Genomic DNA, 19,687 nt, shown 5'->3' on the forward strand with positions numbered 1-19,687 from the left:
AGTACAGTATAGACAAATTAGAACAAAACACCTTGTGCCAAAGCTTACACCATCATTGTTTATTTCATTGCTACATATATTTTCCTAACACTGGTACTGAAACAATTTACATATAGTTAAAGTTTATTTACCAGCAACAAACAGACAACTCAAATTAAAAATAAGTGGAAAAAATCAAAAGCTTTCAATACGAGCATTTCAACACTATGTACACTATTAAAAATCAAAGACTAATATTCAGTACTGAATCAGTCTATTACATAAAATCACCTAAACCAAATTTTAAATTAATGGTTTTGTTAATGACGTAAAAAGCTTCTCGGATATTTCGCCACAGGAATAAATGATCTTACTTGACATGTTAAAGGTATTATTGTACTGCAAAAACTGAATACAGTACACTATTCAGTTCCAGTTAAAAATTAAATTATCCAGATCACAGTATATTATTCATGAACTAAGTTGGTGAAAACGAGGATAATAAATTCTCTCTGAATCAAAATTACTGTATTGCAATATGGGCATCAAATCCTAGCTATATATTTAAATGCTTTATATTTGTGTAACATGGCTTAGATTACGATGATCCAAAACGTAAAGCAGTCGAGTTAGCAAGGAAACTTTACATGGTATTGCAATTTGGATATTAAGACCTACAAAATGCAAAATCTCAAAATTCAGTAATAAAACTTCTCAACAGAACTTTAAAAATTATTAAAAGACAGGATCACATTTTTCAAACTGACCTAGGTGAATATGAATACAGTTTGGAGGATGTGTTTTAATGGAAACAGATGGGAATAGAATTTGGATGACATGGCCTGAATTTTGGATAGAAATTCTGGGTAATTAGACCTTAATGAAAATAATGCTCAGATGTGGATGATAACATGAACGCAATGAATAGAATTTGTGATGAAATTCCAATAATGTGACTCAGGAATACAACTTGGAACTAAAATGGGACCTCCATAAAACAAATATTTAAGATAGTACTGTAACTTCCGTCTTAATGATATTAAGGTATATCCAGAGTAAATACTGGGTAATCCTGGTGTACACACCTGGGTACCCCTCCCTCCCACATCCATACCCAAAGCTTACCACGCCAACCTGTGTCCAGCGACCTTCTGCGCCATCTGTTACAAGGGGACCACCAGAATCACCCTGGAATGTATACAAGGAAAATGTATTATGTCAATCATTTTCTTATAAAATTATTATATTTCAAAGATAAGCCTAAAAAAATGTACTCTTCATTTAAACAGTAGTATATCAAACCAAAGGACTTGAAGAGTAATTGAAAAATGTAAAAAGTCAAATTTGAAGTACATACTGTATATGGGTGTGCATAATTATTTAAAAGGTACAGTGTACTTGTGTGCATATGAGAGAGAGAGAGAGAGAATAAAATTTAGCTGAATACTTCTGCTGAATAGCATAACTACCATAACTTGTATTCAGCATAACTACCACAACTTGAAGTTCTGTCATGTGCCCATCTAGAGTTCAGGAATGACTGTGCAAAAAACAAATTGAATCTTCCACATGTATACTTAAAAGTGACTGCAAAAAAGCAAATCTTCCACAAGTATGATTTGTTTGCATACTTAAAATAACTTGCACTTTTCCTGTATGTACATACCTCAAGACTTTTACACGGATATACTGTACCACTAGCAAGAGCTGGTCTGACAAATGCAGGGTTGCTTATGGGTATGATTGGTATTGTTAACCAGACCAGTGAGTTAATATTCTTCACTCTTATAAGGTCGGCCTGAAGGGTTTGTTTTTCATACTACCAAATCTTAATATATTGTAACTATCTTGAACTTGCCATTCATTCCTATGAGGAGAAAAACTTCAGTCTCTTTTATAAGGAAACAATTTCCTGAGGTGGGAGGTGTTGTCTTAAGAACACCTGGAAATACCAGCTTCCCAGACAAACTTGAGAGCAGGGTAAGGATGACCTCCTGTACAGTCTGGCATATGTGATGTTGCCGTGACCAAATGCTAAAACATGGTTTCTTGCAGCTTCACTATGCAAAATTAGGACTTATGCTTCCTATGTGCGACAGGACAACCTGCTCAAAATGTACCAGTACCAATACCATCTTAGTTAGCCCCTAATATGATTATGATCTACTGCCTACTCCACATCTGGATGTCTGATAATTATGAATCAAAAATTTATCTTTCTCATCAAGTATGCCATGGCTTCCTCTTGACTTGACAAATTTTGTTTTAACTGTACCCTCACCCTAAAGGGGTCTGCTACATACTTTTCTTCCAACAGATCAAGTCAGCAATAATTTTCAACCTCCATATGCTTTGGTAATGTTATTTAAAATGAATTGTCCCAAACCAGTTCTAGTTTTGTGTTTTCTAGCAGACACTGCTACCCACGTTGCAAATTCTTCCAGCTATTTCTTGTGGGACACGAGCAACCACAGATGATAAAGAGAAGGGAGGAGGACACAGAATCTAAAGAGAATGGAACCTCCTTATCAATCTCGGAGGCTGTAGACTACTCGAGGCTCCACTTCTAGTGCCTGTCATTCTCTATCAACCTGCGCCACTGACTACAAAGCCAAAACCAAAAGCATTAGCTTGCCAAAACCTGACCGTGTGGTTTACTTGAGGTCCTGTGTTGCTATTTGGCTAACCTTTCCACAAAGATGATCCTCATACCCAGACAAATGCCTTTCTCTTGAAAAGTCCTGGACCCATAGCTTCCTAATGACAGCCGTACCATGGTCCTGCTAAGCCAACACTGCCTTCAAGAACTTTGGGTTGGTATTGAACATGGATAATTTCTGTTCCTGCAATGTCATCCACTACTTGGTTTTATCCTTGTAGGGCAAATCACTGTCCCGGTTTAAAAATTTCTCTAAAGGACTGGCACTAACAAGACCTTTCCTTGCTGTGATGGATCTATCAGAGGGAAGCAGTGTCACTACTTTCTCTATGTTGAAAGATCTCTCAAGGAATTTAAGTGACAAGATCTTTCCCTTTAGTAAAGGCTTAATAGCAAGAAAGAAAAATTATTGATTTTAACTAAAGGTTATGTCCCACCTGTCCCCGGATCCAAAATAAATTCAGGTATGAACACACATATCTATAGAGTTAGCTTATGTACACGTTACAATACTGTACAGGTAAATATTTCATCTGTCTTTGAGATGCAGACATTGTCGAAATAAGTAAGAACACCTTTCATATAAGTTCTTTGGTACATATTTTCTGTTCTTATTTACCAGTGGAATAAAATGCAATAACATTTATGCACATACAGCACACGGTGTGTGTGCATTTGTCAGGGAGAATGAGGAATTTCTATGCTTTTCATTTCAACACTGCACAAACATTCATGGAATGCAAAATTAAAATGCACAATTAACCTATGATATCAGGTTTCATTTTCCAATATAATAGATCGTGGTTTTAATACAGTCAATCTGTAACATTGATAACTGGATGGGTTTCCAATATAAATCAGGTATATTCGCATTTTACTGTTTTTAAAATAAATTCCAAAATCTACTTCTGAAAAGCAATCACAGCAGACCTACAAATATTGCTATAATCCCTTGGTACGAAATCTAGTGACATCTCTAAAACACTAATGTACTTTACACATTTCTTTCGAAAGTTAAAACTTCATTTTGGGAAATAAAGTATCTTGGTTGTTTCCCATTACATAAAAGCAAAAAATTATAAAAGTTAGCTTAACATATGGGCCCTTAAACAAAAGGTGAAAACTGGAACAAGGTAAAATTATAAAAGTTGGACAGCTAGGGAGACTGTACATGAAAGAATACAAGAGAATGAAAGAAGCAAGAGCTTAACAAAACTAATTAGTGCCTTCAAATACAATAAATCTCATACAATTGAAATTATGTTAATTCAAGAAGAGTAAAATTTTTCTTGACCTCAGCACACACTCATTAATTTAACTCAAACAAACTGCTCTAAAGTAACATCCCCATTATTATTAAGTGATATAAAGGGTACAAAAAATTAATCTCCTACAATTTAGTTTGGGATGTTTAAAATAAGGAATATTTAAAAAATATTTGTCTGCATGAACTTATGTGCTAATTTTTTTTTTAATGACAACTGACAGGCTTCACCTTTCCATATAAATACAGTACTAAGAAATTATGAACACAGTGAAATCAAATCACTCAAGACCCTTCATTCACATATTTTCATGGTTAGAAATATATTAATCTTACACTACTAGGTTTTCAACATTATTTAAATCCTAGGCAGCACTCAGTAATTATGAGAGGTTATATTTGTTATTTATATTAAAAATAAATTTCTTCTTCTTAGCATGTCAAGTACAAGGTTAGATTTCCTTCAACAGGGGCTAAAAGTTTAACTCCACTGGATTTAACTCCTATAGAATTCATCTTTAAAAATACAACATATTTAGTCTTTCACTTTAACACAACTTACTACATGAAAAACTAAGTTTTTTGTCTTCACTTTATGCAGCATCTACCAAAAGGAATGAGCATTTGAAAGTGAAGGTTTCCTGTAATAAAGACATACTAACCTTACAAGAATCCTTTGCTACGCCTGTCCCTGCTTAAAGCATGGTAAGTGCATAGCATCTTTTCAGACACAGGGTTGATACGCTTGTACACCTCCTGGCACTTTTGATACATTTAAGAATGGCAGATGCACCTACAAAGAAACAAGTCTATAGCAGGAATATTGGTTACAAGCTAAAAAAAAGTGACACTTTCAAATAATGTCTACACTGGCATTCATTTATGCATTCTACTTTTACTCTCTCTCAGTCAAGAAGATTAATGCCTGGTCTGTCACCAGTACCCACCACTCAATTAGTTTGTTGATTAACACTGGGTCTCATGAGTGTTAGTTGGGTTACTGACCAAAGCTTTCAAAAAACCCCTTCACATTCTGAACAGGTATGATAATGTGCACCACATTTATTTTCAATCTTGAGCCTTCATTCACACTCACATGCTATAGGCTTTTGCACCTTAGTGTGACCACCTGCAAAGCAAAACATGTATGCTATGCCAGTACTGTAGTGATTTTTCGGGAGTTAAGCTGCATTATGGCTGGTCAGTATTTTGTACAGGAGCAGTATTCATTCTTGTATACTCTGGGCTCCAAATATTCTGTAAACTGTTCATTTCACTAAAATGCTCAGCTGACACTACAGGCTGTACCATACATGAACATTCTCCAAAAGGAACTGTCAGCTTTGACAGGCTTCTATAGATGCATAAGCATCAAATCTGATATAATAGCTTCTACTATAATGTCAGGACCAATTATTGATACAGAGGATTCTACAAAATTTAATGAATAAACAGTAAAATTCTATGCAATGTACATTCTCCTGTAGTTGAAAAGAAATTGTAACAAAGCCAAAATTTAATGCTAAAATTTAACATGAAAGCATCATTCCCTAATTACCATTTCATTGGCTGTTAACACTAGTTCACTTAACAGTAAAGAGTTGAATTACCTGTAATAAAATTGGAGACCTGTCACCTTGCTCTTAGTTAGTCCCCATCCTGCAACTAAACCAAGTCTTTTGCTTGTTCCCCATTAAAAAGTGCTTCATCCCATTCCTCTGTAAGGAAAATTTTATAACACTGAAAGAATGCTTAACAATATAGAAAAATCCTTTCTAGTCATGCCCTAGTGACCAAGGGAAAACAAAACCTGGGGCAAACTAGACCCTGTACTGTGCATGGCCATTTTGGCAGTTAATCCCACTCCATGCTTATGGCTTTATTGGAAAACATTCATAACTTAGGGTACTTTAGATTCCTGCTAAGTGCCAAATTTAATTCTCTACAAAGAAAATTCATTAAGACTTTGATTTATTTCAGTAATAAATTATTGGGACTACATTTAAATACAGTACTAATAATTTCAGGTACAAGGAATATGAAACTTACTAACATCAGCAAGCAACAGGGCGAATACTGTAACTTAGTTGTACAGGTTCATCCATTCGTAAAGGGCAATAATATCATTCATGAATTATTGCGAATGAACTGCTCATGGACAATTATGTGTGAAATTCCTCTCACTACACGACCCTTTTCTTGATTTGATAAAACATGAGCCCTGCCAAGCTTGGATACTACGATGCAGGAAGTCTGGAAAAGAATGATTGGCTAATAATTAGGGTAATGATAAATTTTACTGACATTCTAGTATTAAAGACATCTAAAAGATATAAATTAAATCATGGTTTGCCAGATACATTATAGCTAAACCTAATTATTCAGGGTAGGCGTAGCAGCAAGACAGCTTGGTATTACATCTAGTACTGACCTTGCTTTTATAGTTTCCAGACTTTCAACCATTCTGCAGAATTTAAACATCATCCTGCACAGCTACATACAATATAAAAACCTTTGAAAACTTACATAGCAGCGCAATGTCCTGCTGTGAGTAAAAAAGCGTGTGATGATGTGTTGAGGAGTGAGGCACTGCAGAAGGGCTTCCCTGTTGCTATGTGCACCAATGCCACTTGCCATGGCCACTCACCATGCTGCAGCATCACCTCCAAATTCAGGCCTGGACGGATTTATATTTTTCACACCACAACCTGGGAAGTCATGTGATATCTTAGTATATTATTTCTTCTTACACTGCTAGGCGCACACTTCAAGAAATGATGTACAACTGGACATGGCATGATTCAATATCTTCATTCACACACACATTAGCTGGATGTGTTCTTGAATGTTTGAATGAGGTTGCTGTGTGTAGCAAAATATATCAAATTTTAAAAGTAACTTGTATTTTTCCTAGGTATACAGACCAGATGCTTTTTGCCCTGTATTCTGCAGCACAAGTTTAGAAATAGTCGTTGAAACTTCGTAACAAAGTGGGTGCAGTCACTGGTGGTAGGCAGATGGAATAGGGAGCCACTCACCTGCCATAACCCAGCATTTTCCCCCTTTGGCATCAGGGTCTATGTGGGTTAGTTGAGGTGGAGCTTATGATAAAAAGTTCTGGTTTGTATACTGTACAAAATACAAAAACTTACAAATTACTTTTCTACTAGAATACAACCCTTACCCTTTATGAAGGTGGAAGGATAGTCTCAACTGACAAGCAGGTGAATCTCCACAAGGAATGACATATTTCTAGTCATGATAATGAACATGGAACCAATACCTCCTGCAACCTTCTGTACAATCTGGCATAAGGATGCACAGCTAAGTGAAATATTCTTTACTCTCACACTAGGAAACTGTAGAACAAAACATTAACTTAATATAAAGGGAAGAAATGAGTCAGAGGCAACTTTTACCTTTGTCAATCATACACTGCTGGGTTATCATGACAGCTCCTCCCAACAAACAAAGCTCTAAGATAGGATGCTTGATTGTGAAGTCTACCTGCATTGTGGCCTATCCAGCATGTACTCAGCCTGACTGCCACCCTGCAGAGGATAGATGGTTGCTTAACCCCCTTCAGCAAACCAGAGAAGAATGAGCTGGCAAGTAGGGAGAAGTGAGGGCACTCGTAGAGGAGGTGTAAAGATTCAGCAGTATTAAGGTGGAGGAATCCTAATAAGAACAAAACTCAGATAACTTTTGGCCTTTTACTGCTATTGCCAAAGCTCTACTACAACAAATTGGTCATATTAACAGCATTCACATACAAGTCCAACAACAGCTTATGTAATTTAACCCCTTTATTGTTCACTTTTCTCATTCAAAACCATACTGAAGAAAAGCCTGGTAATTCTAAGTCGGCTGTCCAGCGGTGAGTTAGCTATGGCAATTGACGTTTTCCTATGTTATTTTACCTGCTGAACAAGAATTTAAAAATAATATTCCTGTCGGTCGGCTGTAACTAAATGTACTGATCCTTGAAAACTGCATTGCGTCTGTACCAGTGGGTCTTTACAGCTGAACGGTAAATTACAGTTTAGCAGCAGCCGGCGGGCAAAATATTAGCTTAAGCTCTTGTAAACAAGTAAAATAACATAGAAAAACGTCAGTTGCCATAGTCTAGCTACACACTGCACACTATTGGCTTTGTAGCGGAAACAAAACATTACCATTTCGCTCAACTTGGGTGGCCTCTATAGGTCACCGTGGCAGAACGGGTGCTGCACGCTTATCTGCATTTTTAAAGATTCCTGGCAAGCTCATATGTTCTCTAAGAGGTAGTACTTTAAATTCTTGTTCAGCAAGTAAAATAACTCAGGAAAATATCAACTGCCAGTCTCTCACAGCTCTCACTAAGTGCAGAAAATCGGCAGCTGCTGATTGGTGAGCTGAAAGCTAGCACATGCGTGTTAAGCTTAGAATCAGTAGTACTAGTAATGAATGAAAAGTGCCTTTGGAACGGCTCCCACTATCCATTTATTCGCCCTTCTTTTATGCTTGTTTTCGTGTTCCAAATGACAAATATAACAGGAAAAAGGTACCCAAACCTTTTCCATGTTATTTATCCCACCAAAAACCCAAATTCCAACGGGTCCCCCTTACTGTTAGCTATTCTTGAAAGGTTTTACCACACCAGTTCTAAGACAATTTGACATTTTTATTTAAAAATAATGTTTAACACATACTACCTTACTTTAAATTCTTGTCTTTGGCAGCCACGCAAAATTCAAAACGCGTCAGCGCCCAGCCAATATCGGTGATGGCCTACCTCACTCTGTCGGACAGCCAGGAACCATTCAACATGCTTCAGAATAATTTGCCCCTGTCCCCCGTGGGGAGGAGGGGTGGGCACTTATATATGTAACTAACAGGTAGTATGTAAACATTATTTAAATAAAAGATTTTAACACATACAACACCTGTTAGTTACATATAGCTGATTGACACCTTTAGGAGGTGGGGCAAAGACAGTAAAAGAGTTGTTGGAAACATTAAGGTTATTAATGTAGAAATTTCTTAGTTCCTCACCTGCTAAGGAGCATGATTCCACAGTTACTGCCTCAGTAACCTGCTATCCTCAACTTTGGGTATAATGACCTGGTGTCATTGCTTTGGGTATCAGTCACCTAGGACATGGCCGTGACAATACCACATTATGCCCCTGCTCAGGCGCATGTACAAACATCATCAGTTCAAAGGACCCAACTGGGAAGAAAAAGCATAACCATAAAAAAAACCAACTGTGGGTAAAACTATCCAACACTTACCCTCACAGACAACCGTAAAAACCTTCACACTCAAAAAACAAGTAAGTAAAGGTTTTCAGACTTTACCCTTTACCCATTACCGTCAGATACAACAAAGGGCTGCCTAAAAAAAGAATTGCTGAAGGCAATCAAACACTGTCTGCACTTACATAACAGATAAAACAAAGCAAATACAGACTTACATCTCCAGTGTATTGCTTGCACAATATCTTTGAAGGAGAGTTCCTTTATGTTTAAGGGGTCATTGTAGAGATAGCCCTCACTTACGTGAGAGCCTTTTCTTTGGTGACTTCCACATTTTCAAATCATTCTCTGAAATATTGGAGTGAGCTTCCAGAAATCAGATTTCTAATAAAAACTTTATGGCATTCTTGGACAACTGTCAAGAGGGTTCTGACCGAACACCATAAAGAATCTGAAGGACCCCAATATCTTTAGTCCTTCATAAATAATATCTGTATGTTTTTGACTGAGGAACCTCCTGCTTGTTACCCACCAATTCCGACAGACTTAATTGCAAAAGACCTCAGCCACGGGTGCGAAGGGGTCTGTCTTCATAAAAACAGTTTGAAAGAACAAATTGCTTTTTGAAGCAGAGAATCCTACTCTCTTATCCAAGGCGTGGATCTGTAATTCTCTTAGCTGTAACTAACAAAACTAAAAAGAGGGTTTCTTTAAGATCTCTTAAAGAAGCAGAATCCAGATAAATTTCTCAGACATAAGCCACTTCAGGACTACATCAAGATTCCACGAAAACAACTTTTGCTTGACCTCTTAGAGGTAATTCTAAGGTCCGTTATATCTTGGTTATTAGAGCTAAAAACCTCTGTGACGAAACAGTAGCTAGCATGCTACGACTTAATTGTGATACAGAAAGGTTCTTATTCTCGGAGGAACAAAAGAAAAATCACAATAGCGGACCCACCTGAAGAGGAAATGTCGCGATCTTTGCACCATGAACGAAACATATTCCACTTGTAAGAGGGCAAAGGAGGCGAGCATGGGCGTGGGTGCTCCTCATGTGCAGTTAACGCGGACCTCATGGACTCCGTCTACCTACCTCATCTCACCCTTTACCGTCCCATACGGCCCTCCTGCTGCCTCCACACCGCCAGCGCCGCGACTGCCTCCATGGCCCGGCAACACAATGAAGTGAGCGCCCTCACCGTAAAGTTGCCACCTTTCGCCACAGAGGAACCCAACGATGTGGCTACATAGGGTCAGAGCCACTCAGCTGGCGCTTTTAATGAGACAAAATCCTGGTCCGGGACACAGAGCAGAAGATTGGGAGCCTGTTCGACTTGTTCGTCAGAAAAACAGGTCTACCAGAGGTTGACCCCAAAGTCTCCACACCCTCACATACTTCGTGCAAAATCCAGTTCCTCCTGGACAGAACCTGTGCTTCCTGCTCAAGGAGTCCGCTCTCACGTTGAGGGCTCCTGAATGAATCTTGTTACCGAGCAGAATCTTGTGCTTCTCTGCCCACAAAAGGAGGTCTCTTGCTACCTCGCTGAGGGAGTATGAATGAGTGCCCCCTGTTGGATCTCCTGTCACTGTGGTGCTGTTTGAATGAACCAGAACTGTTTGTCCCGACGAATGGTAGGAAGTGTACGAGACGGGAGATCAGGTGGATTGCTTTCAACTCCTTCTTGTTGATGTGTCCCATTCTTTTTCTGATTCATTCCACAAACCTGAAATTTCTTTTACACCAACGCCGCTCCCCATCCTACTTCTGAACGAGTCTGCAAACACCTCGTGGTTCGGGTTCGTGAAATAGAGAGAGACCTTTCTCTAATTTTCTTCGATCTAACCACCACCTTAGATCAGCTCCTTGATCCAGGTCCGAGAAGAAGGAGAAGGAGTCTGGGCGTTTTCTGTTCCATTGCGCCAGGTAGACGTCCACGGAAGGGGCTCATGATTGAGTCTCCCCAGGGAGACCTCTGTTGCTATTGACGCCAGAGTTCCCAGGAGGCTCATCCTGCCGCTTTGCTCGAACAGGTATCCATATCCAGAAAGTTCTGGACTTTGCGAGACAGTCCGAGATTCTTTGATCTGACGGAAAAGCCAGGGAAAGGAACTGTTTCCAGTCTCATTCCTAACCATCTCCTGGATTGTGAGGAGATGCTGGTCGACTTCTTCCAATTGATTAGAAGTCCGATCTTCTGTGGCAATCCAGAGAGTTACTTGCAAATCCTCCAAGCACTGAGACTGGGACTGGGAAACAAGGAGCCAATCCTGAGATAGAGAGAGATCTTTATTCCTCTGAGATGAAGAGCTTTGGCAACAGTGGCTCTTGTGAATCTCCAGGGGCTGTGGACAGACCGAAGCACAGAGTCCTGAACTGATAAGTCTTCTCCTGGAAAACGGCGAAGAAACTTCCTGGACGCGGGATGGATCGAATGTGAAAGTAAGCGTCCTGCAGATCTATTGAGATCATCCAATCCCCAGCGGGACGAAGAGAATTGACCACCATTGCGCCGTCACCTCCATCCAGAAACTGGCACACCTCCACGAAAAGGTTGAGAGAACTCACGTCCAGGTGTTCCAGCCGCCTGAGGCCTTTGGAACAAGAAAAAGACGGTTGTAAAAGCCTGGAGAGTTGACTTCTTCCACCATCTCTATAACTCCTTTTAAAAGCATGGAGTCTACTTCCGCACTCAGAAACGAGCATTTTCTAAGCTTCCCTGGAATATGCTGTGCCTTAAAGGTTCTGTTGAAGAGGGGCATTCGTTGAGATGGAGCAAATAGAATATCTTTAGCAAGACGTGGTCCACTGGTCCGCCTCCGATCTCTCCCCAAATTTGCAGAACTGCTGAAGTCTGGCTCCCGACTAGTGCATGGAGGACATGCAGATCAGCTTTTACTTGAGGGTTTGATAGTCTTGGAGACAAATCTACCCTTTGCCGGAAACATACTGGACCTCAGGGCCTCCTGCCACGAAAGGGCCTATCTTGATTAACTAGAGGACGAGTTTTAAATCAGAGAAGGTTGAGGAGCTGTCGCACCAGAGGTGGATTGCGCAAAAAGGTCCATCATCATGCCGTTCTGGGTAAGGGATTTCGACACTTCTCCACAAGTTCTTGAGGGAAAAGGTACTTCTTATCCAGAGGCTCAAAGAAGCATCTTTGAGTCCTAGAAACTTCTGCATCTGCAAAAGAGCACCAAAGTTTTCCAGGTCTAACGTGAAGATGGAGGCTAACTCAGGGCACCGTCACGAATCCCTTTATCTAAGCAGGACATAACAGAAGAGAAATCACAAATGCACCTTCGGAAAGACCAAAAGACTTTACCTTCCTACCCAAAGCGCCAAGTCCAGTCCATAAAACTGATGACCCAAAACATCTGAAAACGTTCTTCAAAAGGTGGTCCAACTCTGAAGGAGAGAAGTTCCGAGTCCCCAGTTCCGTCAAGAACGACCAGGAGAGTCTCGGGATGGAGAACTTCTGACAGGCAGAAGCTCCCAGAGAAAAAATCCCCCAGTGTCGCAGCAAGCCGGCCGTCTTAGTAGAAAGCTTGGAAGGAGGGGGCAGAAAGTGGTTTTCCCTGATCACGTTTGTCTTCCAACCAGCAGTTCATTTTCTTTAATGCCTTTTGGCTGAAATCGAAAGCACTAACTTCATAAAGGAAGAGGTAGGATCCCAAGTCTCCTCTCCAGCTGAGAGCGGATGCCAGTAACGTCGCCTGCAGGTGCAAAAATCCTGGAAAATATCAATAAAGAAGAAGAAGCCCCCAGCGAGAGGAGTCTTCTTCGTCTACAGAAACTCTTCCACAACTTCTTCCTCAGACGAAATAGGAGAAAAACCTTCCGCTTGCGACGGGAACATCTTGTGAAGGAGGAGTAGGAGCCTGAATAAGAGCTCCGAGGAGGAGCCTGAGCCTGGAGGGGCGCCCAAGAGGAGTCTGAACTGGCGCACCAAGAGGAGCCTGAACTGGCGCCACAAGAGGAGCCTGAACTGGCGCCACAAAAGGAGGGGATGGCGCTCACCTGGTCTACCTGGAGGCGCTTGAGCCTGAGAGAGCGCTAAACCTGAGGGAGCCCTGAGCCTGGGTCACCTGAGCCTGATCCTGGAACCAAAGGAGGATCAAGAGACACAGATCGAGGAGGAGCTTCTCCAGAGTCGAGTTGAGCGCCCAGAGAGCAGCGAAGGAGGAGGCATCAAATACACTTCAGAAGGCTTTGCTGGAGAAGAACAGGCCTTCCGAGCCCGCCAAGAATGCTTCCATTTTCTTGTGCATCGCTCGAAGAAAGTCATGAGTAGGCGAGGATCCAACTGGGGAACGATGATCAGTAGAGCCAGGATCTGATGAGGAAGAGGCGGGTCAGCCACAATAGGCCTCACGTTGAAACCAAAGGAGAAACACGGGAACGCTGGGCAACACCGAATGGGAAGTCTTATACCAAACTGCTCTCATGAGCCTTCGCCTGGGAGAAGGGGACGCGAAAATCTCTCCGACTCTCCCAAAAACTACAGGAAGGCTGTGATGTTTAAATGGCTTCTTCTTCTGAACCGCTGACCAGGCGAAAGATTCCTGGACCTCTTCAATGGTCTAGACTCGTCGCCAATCTCCAGCCTCTGCCAGGCGAATCACTGAGCTTGAAGAAAGACACTTCCCCCAGTCGCCTTTCCAACGGCTCTGAAACAGCCTGGGAAACAACAGGACTGGCCTGAAGCCACACCCTCGTGAGCAGACCCCACCAGCCCCTTGACTTTCAGCATGTCTTCTCCCAGGAGCAGGGAGCTTGACAGAGGCTCAGGGTCTAGGAGAACGAGTAGGCCGAGCAACCACCTCCTCCACCACATAACACTTTGCAGCTGCACTTAAATTATTCACAATATTTTGGAAAGAATCCATACGCTCATGAAGGGTTCCACATTAACGCCAATATCCTCCATGGCGCCCACAATAAGGTTAAATCTGGCGTCCATCTGGACTTGGTCAGACACGGTAACGGGTTCAGGGATATCAGAGTCAGGAATAGGAATATTAGTAGCCACGGGGATATTAATAGAAGTTTCCTGCGGGGAGCCCCTTGTGGGAGATTCCGGTGAGAGAGAGAAGAAGAACTTGCTAAAGATGGCCACCTGGCTCTATCTTTCAAGGCTTCTTTACATACTTAGATAGAGCCTTCCAATCTTTTCAGTCATACTGACACATTCATCACACTTCTCTCATATGAACATTCCTGTCACAAGCCACCAAATTGAATGAGGATCAAGACTAGCCTTGACCAACCTCGTCTTACAGCCTTTGCTGCAGGCCCTAAAGGTATAAGACCCAGAATCTGACATAATTATCAGAAAACCTGACTAAATAGGTGACAAAAATAACTGGGGCAAACCAACAAAGAGTACTTCACCAAGTGAAAACAGCTCGATGTAGGCAGATACAATGAAATTTCGCTCGAGTACCGACAACAATGTCGCCGGCGTGACGGCAAAATTATTCTGAAGCATGTTGGAATAGTTCCTAGTACGCCCGACAGAGGGCAGGTAAGGGCGATCACCCGATATTCGGACTGGCTGCTGCGCGTTTTGAAATTTTGCCGTGACGTCAAAGACTAAAGGTATATGTAACTAACAGGTAAGTTGTATGTCTTAAATTACAGCTTTATTACAGCCGAGCAACAAAATATTACTTTAAATTCTTGTTCAGCAGGTAAAATTCTTTAGAAAAACGTCAACTGCCATAGCCTAGCTCACCGCGGACAACCAGCTTAGATCTACCAAAAGCCCCACCATAAATACCATGCATAATGTACAATAACAATGATAAAAGATAAAAAAAGTTTCGGCTGATGGCAGCTGGCCAAGAGTTCAGTAAGACTACCTTGCTACAGGTTTCAGTGACCAATTCCAACTCCTACTAAGGAACATCCATTCACAAACGGATGTACTGCATTCACTTTAGACGAAGGCTTGTGTCATTTTTTAAGTACAGTACGTCATTAATATTTTGAAGGTACATGTATATTTTCTTCAGTTCTAAGGACACTGGGAGGAGACAGGCACTTATCCAAGTTAAAGTTCTATTATGTTTTACCTATTTGTTTTCAATCAATTCAAATCAATTCCTATGCTTAAGTATTAGAATGTTTTCAGACTTTGTCCATTTTTCAAAACAGTTAATTCAGTTTACCAATGACTGCCTTGTGAGTAAAAAATTGCTGAAGGCAATTGAGACACCTTTTACACTACATAGCATGTAAAACAACTTAATATTAAACTGACTTATGCCCCTCCCCTACATAAACTTTAGTTGTAGTCAATTACTAGGTTTGGGGCATCAGGCAGAGCAATGCTTGGCAGGAAAAGGGGATAGCCCACTGACATTTAGGGCACTAGGTCAGGTTAGGATGTGTGCGTCTAAGGAGCCAAGGCCCTCAAGCCTCATAAAGATTTGGCATTCTAGGTTAGGTAAGGTTAGGAAATGGAATACTGTATAGAGTTTAGGCCAAAGGCCAAACGCTGGGACCTATGAGGTTATTCAGCACTGAAAGGAAAATTGAGAGTAAAAGGTTACAAAGGTGTAACAGAAGGAAAACCTTGCAGTTGCACTATGAAATAATCATCAGGACAGGATAGCTAGTAAGATGGAAGAAAGATTATATGAATGAAGGTACAGCAAAAGGAATGAAAGGGGTTGCAGCTAGGGGCCCATGGGACACTGCAAAGAACCTTTAGTAGTGCCTACAATGCACCCTGTGAGGTGCACTGACGGCACTATCCCCCTATGGGGGTTAAGGTTAGGTTACACAAGTTAAGAACAGGACTCATTTCATAATTTTGGCCTTGTGAAGTCGGTCTTACAATGTACCATTGCCATTAGTGATTATCAGCATAGACAGCATATTGCCTTGGCTTATTTTAGGAGTTTATCATTTCAGACATCTTGTGTTACCAACAAATACACTTATTTGTGGTCCACCATATTAAAACCTGCAGGTCCCCATGATTTTTATATGTATGGGACTGGGGAAAGAGAAAAGAGGGGTAGTTTGTCCCAACATGTGAGTCTTAATAATAAGTGAGAAAAGCTGGTGAAACACTAATTCATGTATTTGGTAATGAATTAAGTGTCCATAGTAATGTACTTTAACAGACTTCATTAGTAATCAGAAAAGCCAGACCCAAGCACCTGATAAGTTAGGAAACTACTTGTGACTAATATCATCATCATTTATTAATATATTTGCCAAGGTGTGATAAAGACATATACACACCATTAAGCTATACTGGTTTAGAGTTCAGATATGTAATCATTCATGACTGGTCTCACTGATTGTCAAACCGAAGTACACAAACTGCAACCGTTAAGAACATATCAGCATGATCAAAAATTCTTAATTTAATATCAGATGGTGGGAATTATGTATCCAGTTTTACTGCAACAATCTCTGCTACCCTTAGACCAGGTATTATAGCCTTGACAAGAGGTCATGTATCTAGTAATTGGAAGTAACCTAGTGGGTTTCAGTTGTGCTATCAGTAATATAAACGGTAGAACCATGTAACCAGCTCCACATGGGAGTATTAATTTGGAAACTGATTTTCCTATAGTATTTAGTTGCTTATCATGAATTAACCATTATTTTTGCCTGTCAACTGTAATTAACATATAAATTAACCTTGGAGTGATATGTTGGCCTGGAATGTAATCACGCATGGGCATCTTTGGGAAAAGTGAGTTTCTTCACCAGGGGGTTTGGCCTGTGTAACGAGTGTTAGGCTAGGGTACATTAGGTGTGACTTCTAAAGTAATAGAACACCGTTTTCTTCTGGGGTCTGGTCTGTGGTTGCCTGCTTCAGGTTATTTTTTTGGCGGTCAGTTAACCTGGCCCCACAAATAATCAACAGGGTTTCTCTGCGATCTTCACAAGACCGTTAGTCTGTTCAGTTCCTTTGGCGGTAATAACAGTTTGTTTCAGCCAAATCGGGAGCCAATCCCTTTGGTACTTGAACAACAAGTAGCTCCAGAATGAACCGTTCGAAACAGACATGCCTCTGTCTCAAGAACGCGTTACATAACAACAAAGGTAGGTGTAGTTAGTACAGCCACCACCAAAGTCCTCTCTCCCAACATTTTCCCTAAATGCCCAAAACCCCACATTCCCAAAGGGTCCCCAACCATGTTGGATAGATATGAGTTAATAATAAGTAGATATGAGGTTACCAATAACTGACCAATGTAAAAAAATCACCTCCATCAACCATACAAAAGTACAGGAAAAATAATTTCAAGGGGAAATAGTCCATATCCAGAACAATTGCGTAGTTTACCACTGCAATGATGGGAAGTCTATGATGCCCATTTGCTGTTGATATATTTTTATCACTTGATGGCTCTGGTTAGCTGTTTTCAAAGCCAAAATTTATTTTGGACATTAGCTCTGGTTGATGCCATAAATGATATATACAAAATTAATAAAATTACGGTCAAGTAAACCTGGTTTTGCCGTATTGTAGTACAACAAATAACAATTTTATTATTGTATAAACAAATTTTCAGCCTTAATTTAACAGAAAAATTTTTGTTGAGAAGCAGTGTGTCCATAAGCATATCAAAGAATTTAGCTATTAGCTGACCTTGTTTATTAAACAAATTAACGTGACCAGTAAATGTCAGTTTGTCTGTCAATCCAAATTAACACTGGCAATTTACAAAGTTGTGTCACTATCCAATGCCACGCTTACACCTAACCTAACACCGTTGCTGAAGAACAACGATTAGTAATTTATAAAACAAGACACTATAAAATCATTAAGGTGCTTACCCATCGCTTCGTAATCTGTTTCATTCTTATGTGGTGCTGCTGCTGCTGTTTTATTGGTTGGCAAAGGCTTCACGGGCTCAGAATCCAGTGAATTGAAAGTTTCATTCTCTGACTCCTTATCCACTGATAAGATAAACCTGGCTAATTCACTAACACGTGCCAAGTCTTCCCTGACAATTTTACGGTCATCGTCAATGTTTTCCATCTCCAATAGATCATCCATTATAAAATCACTCCTTTCCAACTTTAAGTCAAGTCTTGATTCCGCCTGGGGAGAACTTTCTTCAGGATAGCAAGAACTTTGCTTACTTTCTCCTGGAGGGTCGTGGCATCCCCTGATACTATCTACGGGGTCAGGGAAGTGCATTTGGTCAAGTTCTGTCCTTCCTAACGAGCTAAATTTAGCTTTCAGTATTTCGGATGAGCTAAATTTAGCTTTTAATATTTCAGACAGACTTGCCGAGGAAGCGTGAACCGAAGAGGTATTCGTCCTGACTACAAAAACACTTGCGATAATCATCAAAGCCGTCACCGTTGGCCCATTTATCAATACCATTTTTAAAATCGGCTTATAAAATCCGTCTTAATTAAAACACAGCAAACATACGGGGAAAAATCTTGGAACAAAAGGGAGAAATATCCTCTCCAACAAGGAGCTACGCTTAAACTGAGGTCAAGGACACTGGAGTGTTCCAGGGTTTGCTACTCTAGAAACAAGGAGTGAAAGTAGCTCTCTCAGATGGTGTATTTTTTTATCCTTTTTTCATTTATTTATTTCTTGTCTCATCCATTAGATCCAAGAGTATTTTAAGGTGCTGTTCATGGAGCAAGAGCCCGTGCTAGCATAAGGCCAACACAATCAACACAAACAGATGAATACCGTATATGTAACATATTCGTTTTCGTTATGTGAAGTGTCATAACTAATCTTTCCTAAGATGTTATGTCTAATATTCTTACACAAAAGCTCACCCGTGGACAGAGAAAGAGGTAAACTCGCAAACGAATAAGCAAATTTACTTATGAACACATATACATAAGCAATAATTCATAAAACCCCTTCCTGGCTTGCTCTGTCTGAACCAGGGCTGTAATTTCATCGAACAAACTCAGTTGTTTGAGGTGCGAGTTAGAATAACCGTATTTGAAGAGACATTCATTTCATTATTAATATCCATTTATCATAATTTTTTGGTTGCCATGACCCATCTCGCTTTAATCCTTCACATATTGCATAAAATGTGTTCATAGACTCGTATACAGTACGCATATAGTTTGACTCATATAGAATAGCTGTGCAATAACATTTTTACGGCTAACGAGATTTGTAATTTCACAAAAATATTCAATCTTGTCTATTGTTTCCCTTGAGAGTGATATGTGAGTTGAAAACGTTACTGTACAGAACGGACGCGATTTCCGTTAATTATTCAGGAGAACGGTTCTGACACCTAAAAGGAAAAAACTGTTTCCTCGCACCGTTCTCCTATCTGAAATAACTCTCAAGAGTTAGTTATATTTTTATTTGGAGAAAACACGGAGACAAAGGCGCTTGGTATCTTCCTTCATCTCATTTGAATTACAAATGTAACTTTCAGGGATAAAAATAGGGCACGGAAGACGTTGCTATTCAACATTTTTCCCCCTCTCTCATCTCGGGCGTTCGTTTCAATATTTGCCTCCTTTCCTAGGGGAATATTAAATTCTGAATTCCATTCCTACGTGGGTCGAGTTAAAGG

The 19,687-nt window shown here is 40.3% G+C and overlaps 1 long non-coding RNA gene across 1 annotated transcript; it reads right to left on the minus strand.

Moving 5' to 3' along the window:
* Nucleotides 1-111: 111 nt before the first annotated feature.
* On the minus strand, nt 112-18,676 carry LOC136833404 (uncharacterized). Its single transcript, XR_010851460.1, has 6 exons — nt 17,949-18,676; nt 6,429-6,610; nt 5,952-6,155; nt 5,513-5,620; nt 4,565-4,695; nt 112-1,167 (listed from the first exon to the last, which is right to left on the minus strand). It is a non-coding gene; the product is annotated as an uncharacterized lncRNA (long non-coding RNA).
* Nucleotides 18,677-19,687: the final 1,011 nt, after the last annotated feature.

The sequence above is a fragment of the Macrobrachium rosenbergii genome, chromosome 51 (genome assembly GCF_040412425.1).
Source record: "Macrobrachium rosenbergii isolate ZJJX-2024 chromosome 51, ASM4041242v1, whole genome shotgun sequence".
In the NCBI taxonomy this organism is placed as follows: Eukaryota; Metazoa; Arthropoda; class Malacostraca; order Decapoda; family Palaemonidae; genus Macrobrachium; species Macrobrachium rosenbergii.